Raw genomic sequence first — 20,932 nt, forward strand, 5'->3', positions numbered from 1 at the left:
AAGGGCTTTGTAGTGCTTGGATCCAAGCCATTTGTTTCTAGAGAGAATCATGGTGGGTAGGAACTTGCTTTTTCCATTTGCAATGGCTTATTAAGTATAAGCATCTCTCTTCTCTCTGTTTACTGAGCGATTAGCTCTCCCTCCAACTGACCCTGCCAGGGGAGTGTATCCTTAACACACAGTTACCCTGCAAAATGCCCTTCCCATAAACCCAGAGACCACAGGCAGGACTTTGCAGTTCATTTTGGTGTCTTGTTTTCATATCAGTGGAGGATCTCCACCGATGGTGGAGTGTGCACTAATGCCACCCATATTTATACAGCTCCATTCTAGTCACAGTGCAGATAGAGTGGGACCTAGCTGAGACAAAACCAAGAGAGTGATGTGCGCAGTGTGTGTGGCCTGGCTTTTTTTGTTGTTTGTTTTGAGACGGAGTCTCGCTCTGTCGCCAGGCTGGAGTGCAGTGGTGCAATCTCGGCTCACTGCAAGCTCCGCCTCCTGGGTTCACACCATTCTCCTGCCTCAGGCTCCTGAGTAGCTGGGATTACAGGCGCCCACAACCACGCCCAACTAATTTTTGTAGTTTTGGTAGAGACGGGGTTTCACCATGTTGGTTGGGATGGTCTCAGTCTCCTGACCTTGTGATCCGTCCGCCTCGGCCTCCCAAAGTGTTGGGATTACAGGCGTGAACCACCATGCCCAGCCACCGATTCTTTTCTAAGTTGTACAATGACCCTTCTTCCCGCAGGAGACTGTCCTTCCTGTCCTCATGGGAATAAGGACAGGTTCCTTCACCCCCCCTGGATGCTGGCAGTTAAGTAATCTGGGAATTTGTAAGCAGTACAGATTAACCAGAAGCTGGCTGATTAGTAGCTGGTTGTGGGGTTGAATTGGCTGGTTTCTAGCAGGTCAGCTTGGTGGAAGGAGAGACCAGCTGTGCTAGCAGACCCAGCCTTAATCAGCCAGATTCCAAAGGTCAGAGTGGAAACAAAATCATGCAATTTACCCAAATTTTAGAGGCTGAATTCAATTGTAGAGTTTGGTCTGGAAATAAGAATGAATTATTTCCAGTGGAGTGGATCCTTTTTTCCTCCCTGCCAATTTCTCTACTATGCTATAGGGAAAGCCTAAGATATATCATTTATATTGTTATATAAATATTGTCTACCTGCACATACTACAGCATAGGCTGTAATGAAATAATTAAATTGAACTACTTGCAACCTTCTGCATATCCTCAATGGAAACTTGGTGCTTTTATTCCACATTATGCTTTTGTGAAAAGGCTGCACTCTTACTATTCTAGTTAGAATTACTGTGTGACTGTTATATTTATTGTATGAATTTAGTGTTATTTAACATTTGATAGACTACAAGGCTGAGGCAAATCCTGTATATAGAAGTTGGCATCTTCCCTAAGTGTTGGGATTATTTAACCTGCCAGTCACCCCATCCTTGCCACCTCCTGGTGAAGAATGAACTTCCCCTGTGGAATTACGGAGGGGGGCATTCTGGGTGGGTGGCAAAGATAGGTTAGAGCTCTGTTTGGTCCTAGGATTCACTGCATTATGTCCAGATTTGTGTTTGTGTGTCTCACACAATACACAGCATACAACCCAGCACACAAATGCAACACACACACAGCACACAACACACAACATGCACACAGCACACAAATGCAACACACAAATACAACACATAACACACTCACACGACATGGCACACACAACACACAACATACACAACACGAAACATAGACAGCACACACAACATATACATACAACCCACATACAACACACAGCAGATCCAGCATACACTACACACACACACACCACACAGAGCACACCACACACTCAAAACACACATAACCTTCAGTACATACTCACACAATACACACATGGCACACAACATATGCAGTACACACACCACACACATATAGATGGAGAGAGAGGGACAGAGAGAGAAGAAATTGAGAAAGGAGCCTATGTCTTAAGCTGCGATTGGGCTCTGACCACAGTTCCTTCTTGGGGTGTTTGGGAGACCAGCCCTGGCTCGGGCATGTGAGCTGGTGCTGGGTAAAATAGCTGCACAGCCTTCCAGTCATCTGAGGTAACGTGTGGCTGTCACAGGGGAGGGTACATGGAGAGGGAAGAAAGCTGGCTTTTTATTTTCCTTGTACTTGTTTTCCTATTTCTCCTTATTTTTTTCCCAATTTCTTTGAAAAAAAAAAATTACCTGTCTCAGCTAGGTTAAGAGAAACAACCAGAAGTAAGTTGTTTCCACATTTGGGCTAGGGCGTGTAAAGATGGCTGGTGGTTGAGTCCTCTGGTAAGCAGAATGGGGTGGCCCTGAAGTGGGGTGCCCTGAGGGGCAGGGCACTGGCTGCATTGATCTCCCCTCCTTCCTTGCTGCGTGACCTCCTTCTGCCACTGTGGCCTCTCTCTGTTTGTTTCAGGAGGAGATCTCCTGTTCCCTAGCTGTGCTTGTGAAATTCATACCTACCAAGAGGTGCAGGGGATGTATCCAGGTTGCAGAAACCAAGTCACAGAACTAAGTATGGGGTGTCTTCCCGGAGCATCTCTTTACCACGTGGTTCTTTGGGGAACAAGCTAAGTAACTTAACTGAGAACCTCAAACTATACCTTTATATTAAAACAATCACAGATCTACTATACAATAGAATACAAAATCACCATATGATTTAAAAACAAAAACTAAGACTTCGCACGCATTTTGTGACTAGAGAGGGTGGCTTTGGGCCAATACCTCCTCCTTCTTATCCAAGCGTAAGCAATTTCTTCTGATATTTCGTTGGAAATTTTTGGGAGTGCTACCTTAAAGCTTATTCTTTCTCCTTTATGTGGTTCAGATTTAAGCTTCAGGACATTATATTTTCAGATTCATCCTCTCCCTACCCGCCTCCGCCCCCAGCACATAGACAGATTTGGGGCCACCTGTTCACTCCACAGCCAGGACGGTAGAAAGATTCCTCGTGCCAGATTCTCCTTCATTCACATAGTCTACAACAATGCCCTCTCCAACGTTAGAGGAGGAGAAAGCCCTCCCTTGGCTCCACTTCCAGGTTCTGTGCTTGGACAGAGTGCAGTCTGTACAACGATGAGCTCAGCTGGGGCCAGCTGGAGCGGAGACGGTGAGACCTGTTCTTCTTGGGGAGCAGCCTAGGGCTCCCTAACATGCTCACAAATCCTGCCTGATCCCAGATCTGCCCTGTGCCCAACCATGCTGCCGTGGAGATCCTTGGCCGCATCTGTAAGTGTTGCTGGTGACTGCCTCCCTGTAAGTGTCCACCTCAGTCCACTCTTACTTTCTCAAGTCCATTCTGACTTGTTTGCCTTTCCGTGCCAATGGATAGGTGCCAGCACACAGAAGAGAGAAAGACCCCTTCACTCCATTTTCCTCTTCTGTCCTAAAGGTCAGAAGGTTGTGTTTTGTTGGCCCAGTCCTCTAGGGGTTCTGTGCTGTCCCTGTGTTCTCTCAGCAATGCCTGAGAGCACCATGTCATGTCTTCTGTGGGCCAAGAGTTTGGGACAGGTTTTCTTTACCCTGGGCAGGGATGCATTAGGAATGGTGGGCTATTCCACTAGATAAACCCATTCAAGGCTGCCGTGTACTCCTAGGCAGAACTTGTGGAATTAGATTCATCACCTAAATGCTCTAAAGAGTCCATAAGACAAAGACAGTGTATCAAAAATAACTTATTACATTCATCAGGTGAACATATTATTTCTTAAAGACTTTAGACCCTTAGAGGGATGAATAACATACCATTTATTTCACATATAAACTTCTTTTACTCATATATATTCTTTTCTTTCTCTTTCTTTCTTCCTTTCCTTCCTTCCTGCTTTCTTTCTCTTTCTCTCTTTCTCTTTCTTTCTCTTTCTCTCTTCCTTTCTTTCTTTTTCTTTCTCCTTCCTTCCTTCCTTCCTCTCTCTCTCTCTCTTCCTTCCTTCCTCTCTCTTCCTTCCTTCCTTTCTTTCTTTCTTTCTTTCTTTCTTTCTTTCTTTCTTTCTTTCTTTCTTTCTTTCTTTCTTTCTTTCTTTCTTTCTTTCTTTCTTTTTTTCTTTCTTTCCTCCTAGATAAGGTCTCTCTCTGTTGCCCAGGCTGGAGGGAGTGGTATAATCATGGCTCATGGCAGCTTTGAACTCCTGTGCTCAAGCAATCCTCCTACCTCCACCCCTTCAGTGACTGGGACTTCAGGTGTATGCCACCACACTCACCTAACTTAAAAAAATTTTTTTTTTTTTTTGTAGAGATGGGGGTATCACTAAGTTGCCTGGGCTGTTCTTGAACTCCTGGCATCAAGCAGTCCTCTTGCCTCAACCTCCCAAAGTGTTGGGATTACAGACATGAGCCCCCACACCCATCCTAATCTTTTTAATATGCAATGGTTACACAGAGGTTCAAAGCATTCTCTCTCTTTCTGTCCTCTCTCTTTCTCTCTGTTGCTGTCTCTCTGTCTCCATTTCTCTCCCTCTCTCTCTACACACATACACACACGTAGGTGTTCTTTCAAATCAGCTTTTCAATGGATTGTCTTGATTTTCATTAGACATAGACATTGGTGTATCTATAAAAACTAATACATTTACCTAAATTCAGGAAAATAATCTTGATTAAAGTTTTAAACGATGGTGATTTGTTGGGAGGGTTCCGATGGAGGGTTCCACGTGGCTCACGGGAACCCATGTGCTTCTCTGCAGCTTGAGCTGGTGCTACATGAACACGTAGCCAGTGAGAACTGTCCCTTGGCCTCAGACATGGGTGATCCCACTCTTCTACCCGGATATCTGTCACTAGATAATTATCAGTGTTTCCACTCCACTGCCTCTCTTGGTTGCTCTTCTTTTCTTCTCTCTTTGAAAATGGAGAAAGATGAGTAAAACCTGGACTTTAAAGAAAATAATGAAGCAAGTTGTTATTTTGCCTATTGCCTAGTTGGTAGAGTTGGGAGAGTTATTGACTTACTAAAAGATTATTACAGCAGATAAAATCTGTTAAGGAATAGGTTTCTAAAAATACATACAGAGTGTTACAAAGTGAAAGGTTGTTTGTATGTTTTTCAAGTCTTATCTGAGTTTAAAATTTCAGGTATTGGCCTGACAAAATCAGCTTTCTGATTGGAAAATATTTCTGGTTGGGAAGAAAACCTGATTTTTTTTTTTTTTTTTTTTTTTTTTTTTTTTTTTTTGAGACGGAGTCTCGCGCTGTCACCCAGGCTGGAGTGCAGTGGCCGGATCTCAGCTCACTGCAAGCTCCGCCTCCCGGGTTCACGCCATTCTCCTGCCTCAGCCTCCCGAGTAGCTGGGACTACAGGCGCCCGCCACCTCGCCCGGCTATGTTTTTGTATTTTTTAGTAGAGACGGGGTTTCACTGTGTTAGCCAGGATGGTCTCGATCTCCTGACCTCGTGATCCGCCCGTCTCGGCCTCCCAAAGTGCTGGGATTACAGGCTTGAGCCACCGCGCCCGGCTTTTTTTTTTTTTTTTTGAGATGGAGTCTCACTCGGTTGCCCAGGCTGGAGTGCAGTGGCGTGATCTCGGCTCACTGCAACATTCGCCTCCCGGATTCAAGCAATTTCTCCTGTCTCAGCCTCCCAAGTAGCTGGGACTATAGGCACCTACCACCATGCCCAGCAAATTTTTGTATTTTTAGTAAAGACGGGGTTTCACCTTGTTAGTCAGGCTGGTCTCGAACACCGGACCTCAGGTGATCCATTGCCTCAGTCTCCGAAAATGCTGGGATTACAAGTGTGAGACACCGTGCCCTGAATATTTTTAACTGTGCTTTTCTTCCTTCAGCCTCACCGAGGCTCTCCATAGAGTGGATATTGGAATTAAATAAATATCCATAGAGTGAATATTGGAATTAAAAGCTGTCCTGACTTTTAAGATCTCAAACATTGATGGTCAGAGTAATCTATGAATTCTATCATCTTCGTATCTGACACTGTGTGACTAAAACACTTGAAATCTGAATTCAGAAACAAATTTACACTCTAAGTGTTTCGAGAGTTATGTACACCTTCCCACATGATTATCTTCTTTCCTCTTTAAATTTTAATTTTACTTTCTTCCTCCAGAAAGAACCAAGAAATATCAAAGAACAAAGTGGAAGCTTTGCAAGAGTATTAGGATTAGAATTGAATACCAGAACAATAGGTGAAAATGACAGGTGGTAGTAAGAGGAATATTGAATATGAGAAAATAATAACCATCTAAATGTAATTCTGCACCTAGATAGGTCCTAGGGGGGAAGTCATTCCCACAGCAGTTTGCAAGGCAAACTCTCCTGGCAGAGAGAGGAGATGACCAGCTTGGTTTCCTTGTGGAAAACTAGTCTTCGCTATGGAGAGTTGCCGGGATTAAGGAGAAGTACTGCAGAAAAGGAGCCTACATTTCTGATCTGTGTTCAGGGAGAAGCCCACTACAAGTGCCCAGGGCCATTAGCAGGGTAGGATTGTCCTGGTGGGTAACACAGCAGCACGACACCATGTGTGAACTGCACCTCTCCCCCAGGCACATCGCAGCCTTGGCCCTGGGGCTTCATGAAACAGCTTAAGAGCCTGGATTTGCTTTGGGCAATAGAAGCCGCAGAGCTACAGTTTTGGTTGTGTTTTGTTTTTGTTTTTGTTTTTTTCCCTTCTTCTTCAAATTGGCCATGCACACACGTTGGTCTCTCATTAGACAGGGCTGAAACCAGCAGCTCTTTCCTCTGTGGGAGCTCTGTGCACAGTGTGCTATCCTACATGGAGGAGCTGGCCAAGGAAGAGTCAGAGAGATTACACAGCAGCTTTGGACTCTGTCCAGCTCACCATTCTCAGCCCATTTCTCTTCTTTTAGCACCTGGGAGACTCTGACAAACGCAATTCCCTACTCCCAGTACAGAGGGGGGAACATATTTCTAGAACTCTCTCATAGCCGTTGGTGTGTTTAATGTCAGAAAATCAGTGTGTTGTGTTCTAAAGTTGCAAACATCCAGAATAAATATCATTAAGGTTCTGAATGCTGGGAGGCTATAGAGGGTAGGAGTAGGGGGATGTTTTCAAAAGGCTCCTTCACTGGTAGGAAGTCAGCATGTGCTTGGGATAGTGAGTAGCCTGGTTCCTAGGGAGATCCCTTCTCAGAATGGCTGAGCTTGCCAGTAGCTTATGGACAGAACTGGGAAAGGGCAGGAAATGGGAGGAAGATGGAAAAAAGAATGTTTCTGCAACTCTCGCTTCCCCGGGTGAGTTTCCAGGGGTCCCTTTCAAATTGCAGCAGACGAGGTAGAATTGGTCTTACCTGTGGGGACTGATAAGCATAGAGACCATGCTCATTAAGTTACAGATGACACCAATCTGGCGTGATCTGTAGAGTGGACTATGGAACAGGGGACAGGGAAGAGTGTGACTCTACCGGATAGAATGTGACTAGAATTCAGAATTACTTTGGAGTAGCGGTGAAATTCAAAACACATTTGTCTGGGGGTGGTATCAAAAGAAGTCTTTCTGAACAAACACAGGGTAATACCAGAGGTTAGATGCACCCAGCAGCAGCGGATGTCTGATCAAGTGTAGGATGAGAACTCGTGGAACTGGAGCTGCTGGCAGAGGAGCCCTTCCCTCAGCCCTGCACTGACTCTCTAAGAAGGCTGGGCTCACGTCGACACCGCAAGGGACCACTGTGATCTCCCCAGGCATCCAACTAATGGCTGTACATCAACTTAAGAAAAGCTTCTCTGTGAGCCTCAAGCCAACTGAAGAAGAAACCTGGAAGCTGGTTTTCTGAGGAAGCCAGAATGCCCCGCTCCACTTCAGTACATCTGGCACTGCGGCTAATGGGGATAATTGCAGGGCACCCACGTCTCAGTTGAATTAGGCAAACCCTCTAGCCCTGTAAAAACCCACCAAAGGTGTGGTGTTGTAAACTTACAAGGACCTTCTCTGACTCAGAAGGGCCCACAGCAGTCAGTCATGTAGTCTTGTATTGTGGCAGAAGCACCAAGCCCCTTTGTGAGATGAGTTGGGCTTGAAGGTTGGACGTCTTAGTGATCCTCTTATTGGAGAGGGACTTCTGTTTTGGAAAACCTAGGTGTTCCGAGGGACAGATAAGGAGAGAAGAAGAGGTTATTTCATAGGGAATGTGGAGGTGTGGGGTCATTGAAAACAGAGCCACTCAAGGCGTCTGATATGGCTCCTCACACACTTAGTGTGCACTGAGACCTGTCTGGTGGGACGGGCAAGGGGCAAGAGGGCAGCATTTTTACACAAAATGTAGGACGCACATCCCAGTCTGTGGCAAAAAAAAAAATGTGATCGTCCATCCTTAACCAGGGTAGAAAGGGGGAAATTGACTTAAACATTAAGCATAAGGATTTTAGGTTAAACTCTGTTACTGAAAAAATGTCTGTCCAGTGATCTGAACAGTAGAATACTCTCAGCTGTGCAATCAATCCAAGCATTTTTTTGGTGAACACCACAGTTTATATGACTGAAGAAAGTCTGCCGGCTTTCCTTCCTGCTACTAATGGTATAAACAGTTGTTAGAGGCGTTTGAACCAGAGTGACTCCATCTTGAATAGAGGCTGGATAAAGTAAGGTTGACACCTACATTGCTGCATTCCCAGGAGGTTAGACTTTCTAGGTCACAGGAAGAGATAGGAGATCAGCACCAGGTACAAACCACAAAGACCTTGCTGATAAAACGATGCAGTAAAGAAGCCAGCCAAAACCTGCCAAAACCAAGATGGCGATGAAAGTGACCTCTAGTCCTCCTCACTGCCCGCTATATGCTAATTATAATGCATTCACACGCTAAAAGACACTCCCACCAGCACCATGACAGTTTACAAATGCCATGGCAACCCAAGGAAGTTACCCTATATGGTGTAAAAAGGAAAGGAACCCTCAGTTCTGGAAATTGCTCACCCCTCTCCCGGAAAACTCATGAATGATCCACCCCTTGTTTAGCATATAATCAATAAATAACCAAAAAATGGGTAACCAGCAGCCTTTAGCTGCTCTGCGTATGAAGTAGCCATTCTTTTCTTTCTTTTTTTTTTATTTTTTGAGACAATGTTTCACTGTTGTCCTCCAGGCTGGAGTACGATGGTGCAATCTCAGCTCACTGCAACCTCCGCCTCCTGGGTTCAAGCGATTCTCCTGCCTCGGCCCCCTGAGTAGCTGGGATTACAGGTGCCTGCCACCATGCCTGGCTAATTTTTGTATTTTTAGTTGAGACAGGGTTTCGCCACTTTGGCCAAGCTGGTCTCGAACTCCTGACCTCAGGTGATCCACCTGCCTCGGCCTCCCAAAGTGCTGGGATTACAGGCGTAAGCCACCGTGCCTCGCCTGTTCCTTTACTTTCTTAATAAACTTGCTTTCACTTTACTCTAAGGACTCACCCTGAATGCTTTCTTGTGCAATGTCCAAGAACAGTCATGTGCTGTGTAACAATATTTTGGTCAACGTCAGGCCACATATACAATATTGGTTGTACAAGATTATAGTATATTTTTATGGTACTTTTTCTGTGTTTGGATATGTGTAGTTAAACCCTTTGGTTACTGTTGCCTACAGTATTCACTACAGTGACATGTTGTACAGGTCTGCAGCCTGGGAGCAACAGGCCATTCCATAGCGCCTAGACGTGTAACAGGCTATACCATCTAGGTTTGTGTAAGTCCACTCTGTGATGTTTGCACAACAAGAAAATCACATAACCATTACAGAAAAGGGGTCCCGATCCAGACCCCAAGAGAGAGTTCTTCAGTCTCGCACAAGAAAGAATTCAGGGCAAGTTTGTAAAGTGAAAGCAAGTTTATGAAGAAAGTAAAAGAACAGGCCGGGCGCAGTGGCTCACACCCATAACCCCAGCACTTTGGGAGGTTGAGGCAGGTGGATTACCTGAGGTCAGGAGTTCGAGATCAGCCTGGCCAACATGGTGAAACCCCATTCTACTAAAAAATACAAAATTAGCTGGGCATGGTGGTGCATGCCTGTAATCCCAGCTACTGGGGAGGCTGAGGCAGGAGAACCACTTGAACCCGGGAGGTGGAGGTTGCAGTGAGCCAAGATCACGCCATTGCACTCCAGACTGGGTGACAAGAGTGAAACTCTATCCCCAAAAATTAAAAAAAAATTTTAAAAACGAAAGCAAAGGAACAACAACAACAAAAAAAATGGCTACATCACAAACAGAGCAGCCCCGAGGGCGGCTGGCTGCCCATTTTTATGGTTATTTCTTGATGATATGCTAAACAAGGTGTGAATTATTCATGCCTTCCCTTTTTAGACCATACGGGGTAACTTCCTGACATTGCCATGGCCTTTGTATACTGTCATGGCACTGGTGGGAGTGTAGCAGCGAGGATGAGAGGTCACTGTCATCGCCATCTTGGTTTTGGCGGGTTTTGGCCGGCTTCTTTACTGCAACCTGTTTTATCAGCAAGGTCTTTACGACCTGTATCTTGTGCCAACCTCCTATCTCATCCTGTGACTTAGAACACCTTAACTGCCTGGGAATGCAGCCCAGTAGGCTTCAGCCTCATTTTACCTAGCCCCTACTCAAGATGGAGTTGCTCTGGTTTACATGCCTCTGACATGATGACACATTTCTTAGAATGCATCTCCATCATTTGATCAAGGCATGTCTTGAGTTGCGTAGATAAGGCTTAAAGGAAGAATCATGGAATAATGCAGAATCTCTGGAAACTTTCTTCCAAGAGGACTTTAAACTTACCCTGGCGTCTACCAGTGTGGGGTGATTTTAGATGCGGAATTGCTCACTGTCCCCAGCCCAGAGCGGGGGACACTTGGATGGAATGGTTCTACCTGCCAAAAAAAAAAAAAAAAACTTTAAATTTCTAAAGTTTGGGCAGAAAATCTCATTCATCTGTGACCTCTAGAGAGCTGTGAAGCATGCCAGCTCGTAAGGCCTTGCCTAGTCCCAGGTGCACTCCAAAGAGAGTAGCGTAAGCTGTGCAAGAGCTTCGGAGCCCACGCCCAGCCGCAAGGACGGATGCCTCCATGGTCGTGAACTTACAGCAACCCATTCACATGCAAAAGCATTTTATTTTCAGGCTTTAAATGGAGGTACTAAAAACAGTGTTAAAAGCGGGGAACACTTAAGAAGTGCAACCTTTTATTCTGAATAACAATTAGGAGCAGTTAGGTATTTAAATCATCTCAAATTTTTCTTTTGTAGGAACACCGCAAATGCTATACAGCACGTGCTTTTAAGAAGAGTGATGGGTGGGTACCAACAATAAGGAAGTGCTATCATTCATTATCTTTCAAGAGTGCATCCATTTCAGATATAATGCACCTGCAGTAACAATGCTGCACTTAAAAAAAGACATCTTTCATCTGAAAAACACACACCTCGCTCTTTCTGGAGGCAGCCTTGCTCTGTGTGTGTGAAATGGACATATTTTTACAGGTTCTTGGGGGGCAAACATTAGATACTCTTTAAAGGGTTAGCATTTATTACGAAGGTCTGACAGAGTAGTTTCTGTTGTGCAAGAAATCGAGAAGCTGGTGTGGGTTTTGAACAGGGTGCATGTGAAGCTCTGAGTGGTGAGATGAGAACATTTCTGGATAGAAGGGCAGCTGGGACCCCAGGCTGGTGGTAGGGTCTGCCATCTCCTCGTTCTTCATTCTGCCGTGCTTTGGAAGGCTTTCAGAACACGGTGAGGACATTTTCTGTTGTTGCTGATCAAGGATCTCTGAATCTTGGAAGGTACCAGCCTTGATTATGGGCAGAAAAAGTGAAATGTCTTTCAAGGCATGGTTTTGTTATCTGGACCCAAGAAAATGCTTATGTAAATCCCACCCCCAGGAGAAGGAAGGAAATTTGAGGGAGTATCTGTTAAGATGCATCATATGGAGTCCTTGGTTTCGGGCCTGATTTTGCCACTCCTACCCCACCCATCCACCCACTCACTTCCTTCCCCACTCTCAGGAGAGTCACAGTAACCAATTTGGGGTTTGTATTTAACACCTGCAAATCTTGGCTAAGAGGCCTCCCTCTTTTCTCCTTCACCACCACCCTCCCTCTCACCGATCCAAACACTTTAGTCAGTGCTTCCCAAATCATACCACTGAAAAGAGGGGAAAGCCTTTTTGCACCCATACCGCAAAGACCTAAAATGTTTGTTTTCAGCTGTCCTACTTGTAACCTTTCATCACATCTTGATGATGCTTTTTAAAATAAGCTGAACCTAGCTTCTCACCAATGTGTTGAGCCTTGCTCTGCCACGCACGAGTGGAACTCCATGTAGAAGGCCCACCTCCTTAGCTGCAATAACAGTGAGAGCCGACTAGGAGCCAGAGGCTGCGCTACTGAATGTTTTCCAGGATGCGATTTAAACTTCAAATGTACTCACGAAAAAGAGATAGTATTGTAGGACTTTTTCCTTAGTTCAGCGAAGAGCCGGGTCTTTGTCACATAGCCATGAAATATTAGGCTCACAGACACTTTGAAGGGTGAGAATAATGGAATTTACAGAGCAGAAAAGAAAAAAGGCACACAGGGACTCCCTGCAAAGCCAAGGTCCTGCTAGTGCGGCTTCCCGCCCCGCAGATTGAATCCCAGGTTCCACCCAGGAAGAGGACGGGCCAGGCTCCTCCCAGCTGCAAATAGGGAACTTCCCCATGCTCCACCCCAGTGCGCATTCCTCCCAGTGTGCCCATCGGTTGCAGGTTCTGCCAGGGAGCCCCTCCCACCTGGCTGTCTCAGTAGCATTTATATACCTTACAAATAGGAAAACGGAAAGTTAGAGGAACTGAGTAACTCAGCCAAGGTCCCGGAGCTGGTCAATGGGGCCAGCACCTCCAAAGCCTACTCTTCCCCTCTGATAAGGGCCACCTCTTTAAGATGACACAGAGTGTCCAACCCTGAGACCCACGGTGGAAGGGGCACTATCGTAGTTAAATTGTCAGGTAACAGTTCTTCATGTTCCTACCTGGCATCGTTCAAGAAGGCACAGAGCAAGTGCCAGGCAAACGCTTGTTAACTTGAGTGAGTTTACAACTTTCATAAACATTATAAAGTCTGGCATGAGGAAGAAGTTCAACATGCCTAATTAACAGCTGTTTCTGATATATAGCAAAACTGTTTTTAAATAATCATTTCTTGTAAGCTTTTGTTTTTACTCACTGGCTTATCAGAACCCAAAGGGCAAGGAACAAATTGAACCTGGGTGGCCTGCCTGGATGACAGGCAGGCAGCGCATGGCTCTGCCTTTCCTTCCTCACCCTGCAGCTCGCGACCTCAAGGTTTAACCCTCGGTATCTTACTGTGGCTGACTCTCATGGAACTCTCAGGTCCCAAGTGAGAGAGCCAAGTGAAAAGGGCTCCCCGCAGAATCTCTGACCAGCCTGCGCACTGGGAGGACAGGGTGGAGCCACGGGAAGTTTGCACCGCTTGCAGTGGGGAGGAGCCTGGTCTCTCTTGTCCCTGGGTGGGGACCTGGGATTCAGTCCGTGAGGTGCAAAGGCTGTTAGCAGTGCTCCATCTCACTTTGCTGCATTGCTTTTCCTTTTTCCTTCTTGCCCAATAAATTCTTCTCCTCACCCTTCTATGTGTCCGCGAGCCTGATTTTTCTCAGTCGTGTGACAAGAACCTGACTTTTTCTGCAATACAAGGTTTGTCCTTCTTTTATTCTCTTTCATCTCCATGGCCACAATAACATCTCAGAGGAGAGCGACCTCATTAGCCCAACTCCCTGTGCGAGGAGCAGCCTGTGTCTGATAAGAGAGGGGAAGTGGCATCAAGCATTCCTGTGCACAAGAAAAAGTGCCACCCCCGGAATGTTTCCAAGTACGTAAGTGTTTGGTGAAAAACACCTGTGTTGTTCACTCCTTCTTCTTTCTGGCTATCCTGGGTCTCCTGGCCCCTGCGTCAGTGCTTTTCAATTATGGTGGGAGGTGAGGGTCCTATCATGTCAAACCTGCTGGGCCTTAACAGGCATGCAGGGGCATAGTCCGCCCATCCGATATGTTCCTCCTCACTCGGGTAAAAGAGGCAGAAAGATTCCCACCCCACCCGTTCCACCGCGGGCCACATGGGTGCATGTTCATCATGGACCTTTGGAATTCTGCTTTCTAATCTTGGCAAGTGCGCCCAGTGGTAGAATTTTCCAGGCAGAGTCGGGATGATTACGGGAACCCTATAAGGGAGCAGGTTCGAGGGAGCAAAAAGGGGTGAAGCCACGGCCTATGGAACCAGACTGGTCTAGATTATAACTTTCAAGCTGCTCCGGCTACTAGCTGTGCAGCCCTGAGCGAGTTCCCTCACTTATCTGAACCTTGAGGCTTCCTATCTGTAAGCTGGAGAAAGTAGGCTCTTACCTGCTGAGTTTCTGTGAAGATTAAAAGAGATCATTTAGGAAGCAACTCTCACCACGCCTAGCACCTACTTAATATTCAGTAAACATTAGCTCCTCTTTCCATCCAGGGTCTTGTAGCTCTTTGAATCAGATCATTTTATTTACCCGTATATATTAGCCTTGAGGGATATCATTCAATTTAATATATTTTATATTCTTAATTATACATTCATTTATATCAATATTTTATTACTAGATAACATACAGTAATTATATGTTAATATTTTAGTATATTAAAATTAATAAATATTTAATATTGGTAGAATATATACCTAATGAATATATATTGGGTGTCTATTATGTGCAAATCACGAAATCAGTCTTGCTGTACTTTTTGCAACCCAGGTGACTTAAACATTTTGACCAAATATTCAGGCTTGTTTATTCAAAATTACAGCAGCCAGATAGCACAAATCAATCAGAAGAGTAATTCTAAAATGTGATAGAAGGGTTTGAAGGCGACTGAATCCTGAAGAGGGGATTAGATGGGTAGGTTCCTAGGTGGCAGAGCGCGGCCATGAGTTTGGAAATGGGCCTTTGGTTGGTGTGGGGGCAGAGAAGGCACATCTCTTCCATCACCGAATTTCTGTTCATAGTAATTCAATGAAACATAAAATATTTATAGGAGAAAACTTTTATAGAAATCTTCTTTCCTCAGAGGATTTTGAAGGCGCAGTCTCCCCGACATCAAACATTCCTGTGAAAAATTAAAAATCCAGTCAATCACCCAGCTGTTTCTAAATATACAAAAATATGGCACAAACCATCTGAGTTTTTGCTTCTTGGTTGGAGAAATACATTATTCAGACACAGCCTAAAGCGCATTATGCTTATAGCTCACTGAAGAAGCAACATTCTTGAGGTATAAACAGGGAGATAATTTGTAGCAAAATTTTTCCATCAGGCGACACAAGCGCACACCTGGCCTCCGATCAAACCCCCTGATGATGTGAGCTGGACACCGTGCCTGAGGGGAAGACCTGGAGACCTGAGCAGCATGCCCTGAACCTTCTGCACACTGCTGGCCAGGCACCCTTCACCTATCAAGTGACAGGATGGGAGAGAGTGAGTCATACTTTCTAACTCCATGATTTTGTCCTGCGGTGAAGATGGCCCATCACAGAGAGAGCAAGAGTATGGGAATATCTGTTGGCCTCCATGTGGGACAAGGACAGCCAACTGCATTGCCCCGGGATGACGCCCTCAGGCTTATTCACTTCGTTAGTGGCAGAATTAGTGAGAAGCTGCAGCTTTCAAGCAACTGAGTCATTTTAGTATTTAACAATCTCAGTCATGAACATGTGACCATGTGAGATATTCATCCTTATTTATTTATTTATTTATTTTGAGACAGAGTCTCACTCTGTCACCCAGGCTGGAGTGCGGTGGTGTGATCACAGCTTACTGCAGCCTCAACCTCCCGGACTCAGGCAATCCTCCTGCCTCGGCCTCCCAAGTAGCTGGGACTACAAGTGTGTGCCACCATGCCTGGCTGATCTTATATGTACATATATATATATGTGTATATATATAGAGAGAGAGAGAGGCAGAGAGGCAGAGAGACAGAGAGACAGAGAAAGACAGACAGAGAGACAGAGAGAGTCTCAATTTGTTCCCCTTTGAACTGCCTGGTTTGAAACTCCTAGGCTTCAATGCTCTTCTGGCCTCATTCTCTCAAAGTGCTGGGATTACAGATGTGAGCCACTGGGGCAGGCCGATTCATGCTTTAGATTGAGAGGATGGAAGGTGAGTAAGAAGACTGAAGAGGACAGCTCTCTTTGAGAGGCTTACCTGTACCAAGGCCTGTACAGTTCGACTCAGGGGTTGGCCAAGGGCATTCGTGTTATTTCACTAGATTCGACCAGCAGGCTTATTCACAGAAAACCCCAAATGTGTAAGGAGAGGGCAGCTCTGCAAAATGAAGTTTTATGGACGATTAGCAATATATATGTGTGTGTGTGTGTGTGTGTGTGTATATATATACCATTTTCATGTGCATGAGCATAAAGTTAGAATTTCAGAACCCTCCGAGTCACTCAGTCACTCAATGGTGTGCTCAGGGCCCCAGCTAACATTCTTCTGAAAACAAAACAAACACAGGTTGACAAAGATGAGTTAGAAACTCTCCAATGGTGGGCCGGGCGCGGTGGCTCAAGCCTGTAATCCCAGCACTTTGGGAGGCCGAGGCGGGTGGATCACGAGGTCAGGAGATCAAGACCATCCTGGCTAACATGGTGAAACCCCGTCTCTACTAAAAATACAAAAAACTAGCCGGGCGAGGTGGCGGGGCCTGTAGTCCCAGCTACTCGGAGGCTGAGGCGGGAGAATGGCGTGAACTCGGGAGGCGGAGCTTGCAGTGAGCCGAGATCGCCCACTGCACTCCAGCCTGGGAGACACAGCGAGACTCCATCTCAAAAAAAAAAAAAAAAAAAAAAAAGAAAAGAAACTCTCCAATGGTGAGGACGGTCCCCAGTGTGACGGGTCCCTTGTCATTGGGCCAGCTTCCTCTTGTGCTCAACCTGGGTCTGGATGTCACCTTGAAAAAGCCTGGGCCAGTGTCCTGAGCAATGAGCTACTTGGATCAGCTCTTTGGACTGCGGAGAAGGCAAAACCCACCACTGGGTTCTGTGGCCGCACAAGGGAAAGGAAGCAGTCTCCGGGTATCTGCAGAGGGCAATGGTTGACCTACCTAAGGAAAAGAAATGTCTTGGACCAGAACTATCTATACAGATGCTGCATTGTTTTCAGTGAGGATGGTGATTGCACTGACTTCACTGAGTTGGATGATGATTAAAAGATGCAGCTGGGCTCAGTGGCTCAGGCCTGTAATCCCAGCGCTTTGGGAGGCTGAGGCGGGCGGATCACCTGAGGTCAGGAGTTGGAGACCAGCCTGCCCAACATGGCGAAACCCTGCTTCTACTAAAAATACAAAAAATGAGCTGGGTGTGGTAGCAGGTGCCTATAATCCCAGCTACTCAGGAGGCTGAGGCAGGAGAATTGCTTGAACCTGGGAGGTGGAAGTTGCAGTGAGCCGAGATTGCACCACTGCACTCCAGCCTAGGTAACAGGAGTGAAACTCCATCTCAAAAACAAAAACAAAAAAAAAGATGCAGTGCACGCCAAGGGGTTTGTACTAAGTACAAGTAGGTACTTCAATTGTGTTCGCTCCTATGGCATAGCTACGTACACACCATATTGTATGAAATTACATAAATATGGCAGGATGGAGGGTGAGCCGATGGGCCTCAGAATTTGGCTGTTGCGGTTAAGATCCTGGTTCTGCTAGTCAGCTTCATGGGCTTGGCCCATTCCTCAGCCTCTCTGTGCCTCAGTGTCCTTGTGTGTCCAGTGGGGTTTTGTGAAAGTCTCTGTGAGGATTAAACGGGATCAAATATGCATCGCACACAAGCTGTAGCTGTTGCACAGCAAATGTTAGGCATTATCACTATTAAATTAAGAATTTTATGTAGAATGGCCTTTTTCTGCATTGACCACACTGACATACCATTTTAATCTAATGGTCTGCCTTTAAAAACTGCTTCCACATTGTTATATGAAAGCATTAGTTAAGCTTTTTCCTATGATTCCTGTGAGATATATGCTGACAAGAACTTCCATTTATAGGTGAAAAAAAACAAGATGGTGAGTTCCGGAGGGTTCCTGGTCACAGCCCCATGGGTGACGGGTCTGCGCCTAACAGTTCAGCTCGTGCTCCCTCTTCCTCCCCTGAAGCCTTCACGAGTGCTGGGTCTGCATCCACCATGGGGTGAGGAAAGGGGATCAGTCCACCTGAGCTGTGTGGTCACCTCCTGACCCAGGCGCCCCATGGAGTCAACTGGTAGCCAGGCTGTGCCTTTCAGGACAGAGTTCAAAAGAAACAGATAGTAAGAGTTCCCTTACCAAGATCATCGCTATTTCAGTGAAAAGCAGACTGTCCAAAAAATCTGCATAGAGATCATTATAAACGACCCTACAATATAGACATGCTAAGGGGAGCTGGTCTTTCTCCCGTGTTGTTCTGGAGACTCAGACTCAGCCCTGCTCCCTGCACCCACAGGGGTGTGAACAAGCAGGGAGCTCCCAGGTCTCCCCTAGGGCCGCCTTGTCTATTTTCTGGGCCTGGTGTTCTCTTTTTTTTTCTATGCATGTGCTCATCTTTTCCTTCACTGTACTGTTTTCCTGAGGGATTTTATCTAGAGCTTTACAAAAAATCCAAATAAATCAGACCTCCGAGCCCAGACTGGGGCATCTTCACCATGTGTGTGCGCAGGGGTGTGTGTGTGTGTGTGTGTGTGTGTGTGTGTGTGTGTGTGGTTTTCTCACTGGCCCTATCCCTCAAGCGTCGTCCATACTTCACAGACAGCTGCACCTTTTTGTACTGAGCAGTCCTCAAAGCCTTTGCTGTGTTTATTTCTCTACAGGGGCCTGACAATTTCAAAGCCAATCAAGCTTGATGGAAACTCGAGGGGTATTTTTAAAAAATCTTCACTACCAGTTGCCTACATATTTTAGGTAAACAACAAAATACAAGCAAGCTCTGCGACTCTCTTCACCTGGTTCAGTTCCTTTGGATGCTGTAATTTACAGGACTTTGCTTTCTACCTTGTGGCTGTTTATTTTCCTTCATAGCCTTTTAGGAAGGACCTTATCAGAAGCTTTCTGAAAAGTACAGTAAATTATGTCTACTGGGTCAACTTTGTCTCCAGTTTTATTAATCTAGAAATTATAACTGTAATATTTCCTGAAAGTGTCTGATACTACGGAAGCCACAAATGCAGTAATTAACATGCAATTTGAAAAATGTATTCCCAGAGATCCAAACACAGTGAAAAACAGAAGAGCCACAAGAGACAAACAAACGCAAATCAGAAATAATTCTGCACCCTATTCCTGCTGCTACTTATGTTACTTTCCACTTCCTACGCCGCAGTTTTTCTATTTAACCTCAGAGGTAATCGTTGGGTCTATTGGATAAAATATTGAAGAGAAAGTTTGTTCATCTGGGAGTTTGGAGCATTTGTGTAACTACTTAGGATTTGTTTGCTGGGTCAGAAATGGGCATAATCGAGCAAAGAAGCATCTGACTTGGAAGGCCATGGGCTGAAGGCCAGCTAGCCCTAGGGAGAATGAGTTCTCTCCAGGAAGCTTCTAGAGTCATCTCCAAGAAGGGCCAGCACTGCCCTGCAGGTGGGCAGCTGGGGCAGATGACCAGGGACTCTGTTTCAGCACACAAGGGCTGGTTAGCTGGGCAGTCAGCACTGGGAAGCCTGAGCGGCGGGGAGCAGGAACTCAAATGTGGAGACCAGGGTTTAGAATCCAAGAATAAGGCAGGATTGAGTAAAAGGGTGTGGTGCTGGAAGCTTCCTCCCAGCTCCAAGGAAGCCAGAAGGACTCCAGAGTCTCTAGTTGTGTGTTGCTTGGCCCTCTCATCCCCATACCTGTTAGACCCAAACCTGGCTGGGTGGCGGTCCCTGCATGGACCTTCTGCTCTCATCCCTGTGTCTTGGGGGAATGAGGGCCCCAGCCACCTGCACCCCCAGGCCACCTGGTGCAATCCAAAGGACGTGGACTTGAAGCCAGACTGGGATCTAATTCCAGATGAACTAAAGAGCCCTGCAGGATCCTAAGCCAAAAATTCCTGAAACCCTAGAAGCTTGTGAGGGAGTTTCCATGAGATAACAAGGCATCTTTCAAAGTTCAGCCCAGTTCTAACACCTGCATTGTTCCCCCATACTTTTGTAATAACTCTATTTTAAGTAGGTTTCTAAAATCCCCTCACAACCTCATCCACGAGTAGCACACGAGGCATCTTTAGGAAAGGCTGAGGTTGTGCGGCTGAATCATGTGGCTGAGAGCCTGGCTTGCAGCCAGACCGTCCCCTCTGCTCAGTTTCCTCATGACACTCCACTTCCCAGTCCCTTTCTCCTCATTCCCTCATCGAAACTGGGTGAAGCCTGAGTGCTGACACCTGCACCCAGCATCTCCTGGAGAAGCCTGTTTGAGTGAAGATGGACCGACGTGGGATCACGATGGTCTCATATCCCACAGCGGTGTTCCCTTCATCTGTGGGATCCGGATGCCTGCTTGGGTCACCAGGTCAGGCCTCTTGACATGGGTGCAACACAGATTGGTCCTCGGAGCTTCAAATCAAGGGACTCTGGCTGTTGGATGCCCTTTTTCAGGGGCAGTCCTAAATTTGCATTGCACCTTTGAATCCCTGCCCTAAATAGTCCAGTTTCCTCCTCTCTCCTTACAAGCTTACCATTAAAATCCCAGCACATCTGTGTCAGGAATACCTGATAGTCCAGGAGTAGAGGAATTGGGAAGGGGAGTTAACCTCAGATCAGGAGTCAGATGCCAAGGTTGGCGTTGCATTTTAGAGTTGAAAGGACCTGACTTTAGGGCTAAAGAAGGAGAAGCCAGCAGCATAAAGTAAGCTGCCGAAGATCACACAGCTAGTAAGAGTCAGAATGAAGAACCAGACCCTCAGTTGTACTGAGTCTTTATTCCTACAGAAGCTGCCTGGAGCCCTTCCACCCAGA

The 20,932-nt window shown here is 46.0% G+C and overlaps 1 long non-coding RNA gene across 1 annotated transcript in view; it reads right to left on the reverse strand.

Moving 5' to 3' along the window:
• Positions 1-10,465: 10,465 nt before the first annotated feature.
• Positions 10,466-20,932, reverse strand: part of LOC126933945 (uncharacterized) — a 101,768-nt gene continuing 91,301 nt past the window's right edge. The window contains exon 3 of the long non-coding RNA XR_007718774.1: positions 10,466-10,833. This is a non-coding gene — a long non-coding RNA (uncharacterized LOC126933945). The remainder of the gene's footprint in view (positions 10,834-20,932) is intronic.

This window comes from Macaca thibetana, chromosome 13 (genome assembly GCF_024542745.1).
Source record: "Macaca thibetana thibetana isolate TM-01 chromosome 13, ASM2454274v1, whole genome shotgun sequence".
Lineage (NCBI taxonomy): Eukaryota > Metazoa > Chordata > Mammalia > Primates > Cercopithecidae > Macaca > Macaca thibetana.